The sequence below is a fragment of the Saccostrea cucullata genome, unplaced genomic scaffold (assembly GCF_032062105.1).
Source record: "Saccostrea cucullata isolate Sc308-1 unplaced genomic scaffold, CSIRO_AGI_Scuc_v1 ctg2070, whole genome shotgun sequence".
Taxonomy (NCBI): Eukaryota; Metazoa; Mollusca; class Bivalvia; order Ostreida; family Ostreidae; genus Saccostrea; species Saccostrea cuccullata.
The window spans coordinates 48,072-56,989 of NW_026937265.1; the positions used below are offsets into that span (position 1 = coordinate 48,072).

The window sequence follows — 8,918 nt, forward strand, 5'->3', positions numbered from 1 at the left end:
CTGATTATGACATCGAGCACACGGCGGGTGTGACCGGTCAGCAGGGGATGCTCACTCCTCCATGGCACCTGATCCCACCTCTGATGTTTCGGAGGTCCGTGTCTGCTCTTATTTTGTAGATTTGTTTAATGGACGTTGAGATTGAATACTGTTCGTTATTTCCATATCCTACCAACCCGCCATGATGTGCACTACAGGGAGAAATTCAATAGGGCGCTATATGTAGGACAAAAGTCCTCATTGAACAAACCTATGGTATTTTGAAAATGCCTGTCAGTAGGACTTCGTACCAACCCGAGCAGAGCGTGTATGTATGTTGTTACATGCGTTAAGCTGCATAACATAGGGATCCTACGCCAAGACATTGTAACCACAGACATTAATGACCTAGTAATTGTAAACCTATAGGGTTTGGGAAAAATATTTTAATGAGTAGAATAATCATTATCAATTACTGTGGTTTCATCAATTTTCGTTGGCATCAATTTTCGTGGATTTTGTAAAACAGACAGTTTCGAGGATACGTAATTTCGTGGACAAGAGTATTGCCTATACAAATGAATGTCATATTTCGTTATTCAATGAACATTTGAATTCGTGGATCTGCTCAACAACGAAATCCACGAAAATTGGTGCTCAACGAATATTGATGAAACCACAGTATTATGTTCCCCAAACGAAGTTGGGGAACATATTGTTTTTACTCTGTTTCTTATTAAGGTCTTCCGACTTCCTTCGGAAGACCTTACTGTTTTTCTTATGTTTCCTATTATTATTATTTTTCCCTTTTCATAGTACACGTGATTTCTCCGAAACTACAGAACCGATTTCAAAGATTTTTTCAGGAATGATGCATTGTTGTAATATCTCCAGACCTTTTTTTCATTTTTTTGAAAATCACTTCCGGTCGCATTTTTTGTCCGATTTTCTTTTTTTAAGTTGTCATTTTGTCCAAGCATCTTCTTGTAAACCACTCAAGATTGAATCATGATATTTTCAGGGATTATAAAACATCATATTGAGTTATGCATGACGTCTTTTAATTTCGCATCCGTCACTTCCGGTCGACACAGGAAGGGATGTTTAATTTTAAGATTTTTTGAAAAATTAAACGGCAAATAGAACATATATTTTTATTCACAATCCTCAACAAAAAGTATCCATCAGAAGTACTTCCGGTAAAAACCGGAAGTAGTCGAAAATTCAACGTTTTTCATTTGAATCAAAATAAATCAAATAAAACGATTGAATTTGAGTTTTTCAATTTTTTTCTGACTTGCTGACTGTGATGTCAGCCGGAAATAATGCCGGAATTGTCAAAAGTCGTCAAATGACGTCACTTCCGGTCAAAACGCGTAATTACTTTTGCACCGAGAATAGTTTGCCAAGAAATATACAACAAAAGTTGTGCGTAATTATGAGAGCTTTCATATAAGATTAAGGAAAAGGGGCTGGCCCCTATAATTAGGCCAGGGGTAAATAGATCATAAACGGTTTTTTTTTTTCTGAGAGCTAAAAATATTAATTTTTTAATGGTAACAGTTATACTATGAAAAATTTAATCTGAAATCATTTCGAATTGATGTAAAACCCTGTCATTTGGTATAAAGATAAACAAACTCCAAACTATATTTGTTTTTTATAAAACAAATATGTGGGAAACCTTACATGGACAAGTTGTCTAGCTACTGTAGCCAGCCAAGCCTTTATTGTGCCACTAACGCACAGTTTTAGCAGGGACCTATATATACTAACATAGGTCCCTGGTTTTAGTTGATGCATCAGTAAGATATAGTGTTGATTTGGTGTTTCTCTGTTTTCTTTTTATGCAAGTAATTTAAAATGTGATGTATGTAATCAAAATGGGTTTTTTTTCTGCATTTGTATACTAGGTGTAAACAACGCGCGGCATTGTGGGAAACGGGAAGGTACTAAAGACTTGATATGCTAAAATCCTGATTTGACCTGATTTAAAATTGTCAGTAATATTCCAAACAAATGATTTCTTGTATAACATAATGCATCATAGTCAAAGGTCTTTAAAATAAGACATTTTAAGTACTCAATATTATCATTCAATTTAAAATAAAAACATCGGTAATTTCAGGTCTTTAGTACATCCGGGTTTCAGTGTGTCCCATCGAAATCGGCAAATCGGACACATGTTGATCATGTTTACAAAGTAAATTGAGGATTTTCTCACCATACAAGCCGTATGTAAACATGCACGGACATTTTATCTGCAGCTCAAAGTACTTTATCAATCCTCTGGAGCATTATTCTAAGCAAAGTTATCCGATTTATATATTCTTGTGTGAATTGTTTACGAGGAAATTCCGACTGTCACAGTAATAAACAAGGATGAACACTCTTGACTCTGTTTCGGATTCCCCAGTGATAATTGTATCGAATGATTAAAGAGCTGACGGTTACATTTTAATTTATGATTGGCGTGGACCATGGGAATGAATTCGAAGGTAAGATTTTTGTTTACCTAAAATTTACATTAATTATATTACTATGGCAGCTTAGAGCATTTATCAGCTGTCGATCTTTTTAGAAATACACAGACACAGCGATATATTAACTGTTTTACAGTTCAGACGCTCTCAGTTAGCCTTTTAAAATCCCCACAGCTTTAAATTTTAATTAAATATGTGTGAGCATGTAATTTCAACAAGACTTGCTTTCAACATGTTCAAAACAAAATGCTTTTCAACTAATAATATACTACTCAAAATTTGATAAGGATCACTAGGTTATATATGTGTAATTTTACCACTAACATAACAACGGACAAAAATTTAAGTCAAAAATGTCTTTACTCAGTTTATGAAAGGATATCTATAAACAACATGAATTTTTACCAGTAAGAAATGCTTGAAATCTTATAACAACACCAAAAGGCATTTCATTACAAAAAAGTTAACAGAAAACCGGAGAAAAAATTGCACATTTTTTGGAGAAAGTCCATCATCACAAATAGTCAATGTAGTGTCAATACCGAGTATGGCCTCTTCTTGCATCAATGACGACTTGACAACGTCGAGCCATGCTGTCAATAAGCACCCGGATGTTTCCAATTGGAAGGTTGTTCCACTCTTCAACGAGGGCGTTTCCCAGATCTGCCAAAGTCGTGGGTTGTGTTCTACGGCATGACAGGGCAACTTGCAGCATGTTCCAAACATGCTCAATCGGGTTCAAGTCCGGCGAGCGTGCTGGCCAGTCCATACGGACAATTGTCTCCTGTTGAAGGTACTGCTCCACCACCCTGGCACGATGTGGACGGGCATTATCATCCATCAGAATGAACTCAGGGCCAACAGCACCAGCGTAGGGTCTAACATAAACATCCAGGATCTCATCCCGGTACCGCACCCCCGTCATTGTTCCTCTCTCCAGGACATGAAGATCTGTTCTTCCATCCCTGCTGATTCCACCCCAGACCATGATGGAACCACCACCATAACGGTCATGTTCACTGATGTGGGTATCATGAAAACGTTCACGCCGTCGTCTCCACACTCGTTGCCTCCTGTCTGTAAAGTCCAAACAATACCTGGACTCATCGGTAAACAGAACTGGAACCCAATCGTTCTGTGTCCAAGTGACATGGTCTTCAGCCCAGTCCAATCGCTCCCGCCGGTGTCGCACAGTCAGAGGGATTCGAACACATGCCCTTCTCGAGTTGTGACTTGCATTGTGAAGCCGATTCCGTATCGTCTGAGTCGAGACGTTTACCCCTGAGGCGTTCAGGAGGTCGTTACGCAGGCTGGTTGCTGTCCAGAAGGGGTGGCGTCGTGCCTGAAGAGCCACAAAATGGTCTTGTCGTTGAGTTGTTGATCTCTGACGACCACCCCCATGTCTGTGTGCTGCTGTACCAAAAGTTTGTCGTCGGTTCCAGGCTCTGTTTACAACGCTTTGGCTGACGTTTAGCGCATTTGCAACATCACGTTGTGAATAACCAGCGTCAAGCATTCCAATACATCTACCTAGTTGTTCTGTCGTCAGGCGATGCCTTACACGTTGAGGGGCCATTGTGTTGATAAACGTAGTGTAAACACTCAGGTGAGTTCTTTTAAATCTTAGAAAGAATCACACCGCTGCCTGAGTGAAAATCGTGCAATTGTAGCAAAAGTATAAACTGTGACGAGAAACCATTTCCATGACATGAAATGCACGTGTAAGTTTGTTGAAGACATTTTTTTTTGCATTTGGACAAAATATTGCCAGTTATACAGTTATTGATTATCTCAAATTATAGAAAATTTAAATGATCCTTATCAAATTTTGAGTAGTATATGTTGACGGGTGTGATAATCGGGTACGATAAGCATGGTAAGGGCAGATACTTATTCACTTTTAATTTAGATCAGGCTTGTCAAACCGCACTAGACATTTGGTGCATCGATGCATGTTCACACGGACTGAGTTCAATTCAAATTATTTTAATTCGAATTAATTTACTGCGCATTAAATTACTTTGCATTAGCTCCTTGTGAACACTAATATGACTAAGGTAAGCTAAATCCAATTAAATTTTGAGGCATGTGAAATGGCAAAATTAAGTCAAATGTCTACATGTTGGTGGTCAGCTTTAAGTACTTGTGCTATTTTTGAGTGAAAAACTAAGGAAAATATAGTGTTAATCACTAAAATGTGAAAACAGACACTGTGACATTATGTCAAATACATCTGTTTATGCCTAAGGTGACATGATATGTAAATGATGTCATAAAAGCCTAACTGAAGCCTGCATGACTGTCAAAGTAAAATTTTTATTCAATTTGGTTACTTTGCATTATAATTAGCTGTCATGTGAACACAGTTTGATTCGCATTAGTTTGATTTGCATTTAATTTAGTTTACTTCGCAATAATTTACTGCGAATTAAACTCTCCGTCTGAACAGGGCACTAGACTCTAAAGTCACATGACGTCGTAGTGTAAGTTTGGCCTACAATACCACTTTAAAGCTTGAATGTAGCTCAAAGAAGCAAAGCACTGTGGGTCCAAAGTTACTGCAGAAAAAAATTTAGTATAATTTATTGACAAAAAAATTGCACACAATACAATATTGCTCAGTTAATTAAATCAATATTTTATTATGTCATATGTATGTTTCTTAGTTAAATTGCAAAAGAAATTTGTAAAAAAAAAAAAATGTAATAGTAGAGTTTGCTTTTTTTTGTGATGAGGCTGCAGAAATGGTTTGTTTGTTTAATTAGTCTATTGAAAATTTTTCAGTCATTTTATGATGCCACCACTTGGGATAGTAAGCTGCAAATATAGACTTGTACTCAGCACTTATTGCCTTTGAGAAGTAAGGGATCCTTTTCGTGCCAACACCCACACCTACTGTGACACAGAATCTCGGTTTATACAGTCTGTTTGGAGAAACCTGTCTCTAGCATTTAGCAGTAAGTATCAGCTTCTTATTGATACTTTGATTGATAATGTTATCATGAGAATCTCACTCATTCAATATATACTGGTGAATAGCTTCAATATGGACCTTTACTTGGAACTCAGGGTCATTATCCTAACATCTACTGTGAGGTTTTTAGGGTCTTATTCACTACAAATGTTGGGTGCATGGTTAGGGAACATAACTGCGTACATGTTTTTGTCTTAGGTTTGATGCAGTGAATTAAAATCAAGCCCAGCTTCATGATTATACATAGCAATTGCCCTTCCACTAACAGACAATGATGTATTTGGGTTATATAGTAAAAAACGCTTAGGCAAACACTTATAATGAAAAGAAGCTTATCGAAAATTGAATTTTATTCCCAGTCTTTTTAAAATATATATGGAAAACTAAATGGTGTCCTGATAAGGCAATTTGTTAAAGTGTGTGTTAGGAACAATATGCTAACACAGTGTTCTCAACACTGTTAGGCTAAGGCAACTTAGAACAACATGCAGTTGTGCTGATGCTCTCAACATGCTGCCATGCTAAGGCCATTCCAAGTTTTTTCTATGTTTAGCGTCCGCATGTGCCTTGGTTTTTGACACCCAATGTTAGAAAAAACACACAACATCAGGAGTCCTGAAATTGATTAATTTAGGCAAAATTGTTGAATTTGTCAATTTCTCCAAATAATTCTGTACAGTAAGTTATATTTGGTGTATTGTAAGCATTTATTCCCTTGTTTTTGCTTAAGAATAGACATTTCTTCTATTAAAGTAGTTTAGTTAGATCAAATCATTGAAAATCATTTTAATCCTGTGTTTTATGTTTTGGCTTCTGTGTTGTTGTTTTTTTTGCGAATAGATTGGTAGGTTTTTGAAAGATGGGTGGACGCTAAACTGAGAAAAAACTTGGAATGGCCTAATACAACTTTACACAATCTATTAGGCCAAAATAAAAAATACTCCTGTTTCCTGTCACCCGACCTACCCTACATTTTACCCTCTGACCCTAAAAGTTTTTATTACATTTTCATTTTTTGGATAACTATTTCTCTAAAATACTAAAGTTGACCAATGATATTTACAGAATTAATACATCACAAGTGTACAGGTTACCTTTACTTTATAAATCTTGATTAACAAACTTGCTTTGAAACTGTTAACATATCATTTTCTTGTTATTACAGTTATTACATGCTATATGTTCTGCATTCATTAAATTTTGAAAATAAAATTTTTTCTCAAAATAGATTTTTTTCCCTACCTATCGACCATAATTTTTTTGATCAGGGGACAGGAAACAAGAGTATATTTTATTTTGGCCTTATGTGTAAGCTTGACGGCGTAGTGTAAACAGCCTGCTGAAACTGTTACAAACGCACTAAGTACATTGTCACCGTGTTGTCATAAGCACACTAGCCCATTCTCATAAGTAAGGTTGGACACCGGTACACGGTACCAGTACCGTACTGAATAGTTACTTCAAAAATACCGGTAAAATACCGTTTCATTTAATACCGGTACTGATAACGGTATTTCTTAACCTTTAAAACATTGTTATACGTTTAAATTATATTTTAAAAAAGATTCCAGACTCGCCAAAATGGAATTCTCCGTGCATTGAAAGGGTAGGCTAATTAACGAATCAGTACTAAGTAAGATACTTCCTTTCTACAGCCGATATTTGAGGGAAAACAATGCATATTAAAAAATATTTACATTAATCTTGTTTCAGTTTTAATAGAAACTGATAGAAATTGTCAATTAAAAAGGCAAACCGTTGTTAATTTGTGATGTCATCTCTCTCCATTTCTCATGTTTCGTCGTTTAGTGCTACAAAGCAAAATGGCGACCGGATGAAGCGATCAGCTGTCAGTCTGTCATTTAGCAGATAATTAGACGGCGGTGTTTGTAATTTTATATTTTTTTATTTTATAGAGATTCAGATTAATTTGTTTTGTTGATCATTTAATAAAAGGTTGAATTATAGAAATAGAATATATTTTGCACATTTTAGATTATAATATTGAAAGTTTAGTTATAAGCATGAGTGATAATTGAAAGCACATCCATTTCAACAATCGCACGTGCGATATATCGTCACTTTCACCGAGAATTTACGGCTTCTGCAGAATTGACAAAATTATCTAATTTATTTAAACATAATAGACCTTAAACGATGTTCAATGAAATTAAATAATTAGAGCAAACTAAACATAAGGGTAGAAGACAGCCGAATGTGAGAAAAGCCAGGTAGGTAGCAGGTGCTTGGTCACGGTAATTACTGTATAAACACTGCCACAGGTGATAACGGTCATTTAGAGGCGCAGGAAACCCTAATTACTGTATGTACAAGTGCAATGAACATTTAACGTTTTAAAACGGACGTTTCAATACATAAATAAATAAGATTAGAAATATTTAAAAATATACATCCGAGTAACCGAGTACCGACTTTAGTATTCGATACTCGGACGTTCGATCGAGTACCCGGTTAACCGGGTACTCGTTGACATCCCTAGTACATACCCTTTATTTGAAATCATGAAAAACTAATATGTCATTTATTACATCCTCAAATGACTGCCTGTAAACCTAAATTTATAAATGATTATAGAGTAGTTTTACAAATAATACACATGCAGAAACGTGACAGTATACATTTATTGACTGAGTTTGAGGGCAACATGCGTTTTGTCGGACCAAAGAACCAAACTGTCTGCCCTAGGCCGTTAGGCCGAAGGCAGACAGTTTGGTTCTTGGGTCCGACAAAACGCATGTTGCCCTCGAACTCAGTCAATAAATGTTTTGTTATACCTTTCATTTTATTATATATTTTTTGACATACATATATTTTGTACTATATTCCGTAATGTAACATTAGATCTGTCATTGTTTAAAACTAAAGAATGAAAATGAGATTAAGCTCCGCCCATTCTGTGACGTAAGCAGTCCAACATCTCTCCGAGCAGTCCAACATCGATTTTTTTATGCCCACTCAGTAAACATTAAAAATCTTTTTTCTGTATAGATTTGTATAAGAACAATTTTTTAAAGTTATAACAATATCTTATAACTAAGTTTGATGGTTTATCTTATCTGATAAGTTGTACTTTTAAAAAAATCAATTTCTTTTGATAGGTGTGACTGTCATCTGAGTACTGAAATTTGATGCCAAGCATGATCATGATTTGCCAGAAGAGCCTCTTTTGGGAGATGACAAAGAATAAACAGCAGAATGAAATTGAAACAATCAACTGAATCAAGTCTCAGTTTAAGAAGATGATTTTAAATATATCATACACTGTATTTAAATTTTGATTTGAGAAACGGACATAATTCCAAAAATATGATTTTATCAATTGCTTTCAGTTTTTCAAGATAAACAGATTTTGTTGCAAAATCTAATATGTTTAATTTGGAATAAATGTTCCTTAAATTTAAATATTTGTCAGATCTTGCATGTTTACATCTGTATTGAGGTCTTCCGCTTCCAAGGGAAGA

General features: G+C 35.6%; 1 long non-coding RNA gene across 1 annotated transcript; it reads left to right on the forward strand.

Annotated features, from left to right (window-relative positions):
* The first annotated feature begins 2,193 nt into the window (after positions 1–2,193).
* Positions 2,194–8,707, forward strand: LOC134247675 (uncharacterized). The gene is made up of 3 exons (XR_009987907.1): positions 2,194–2,477; positions 5,247–5,419; positions 8,556–8,707. It is a non-coding gene; the product is annotated as an uncharacterized LOC134247675 (long non-coding RNA).
* Positions 8,708–8,918: the final 211 nt, after the last annotated feature.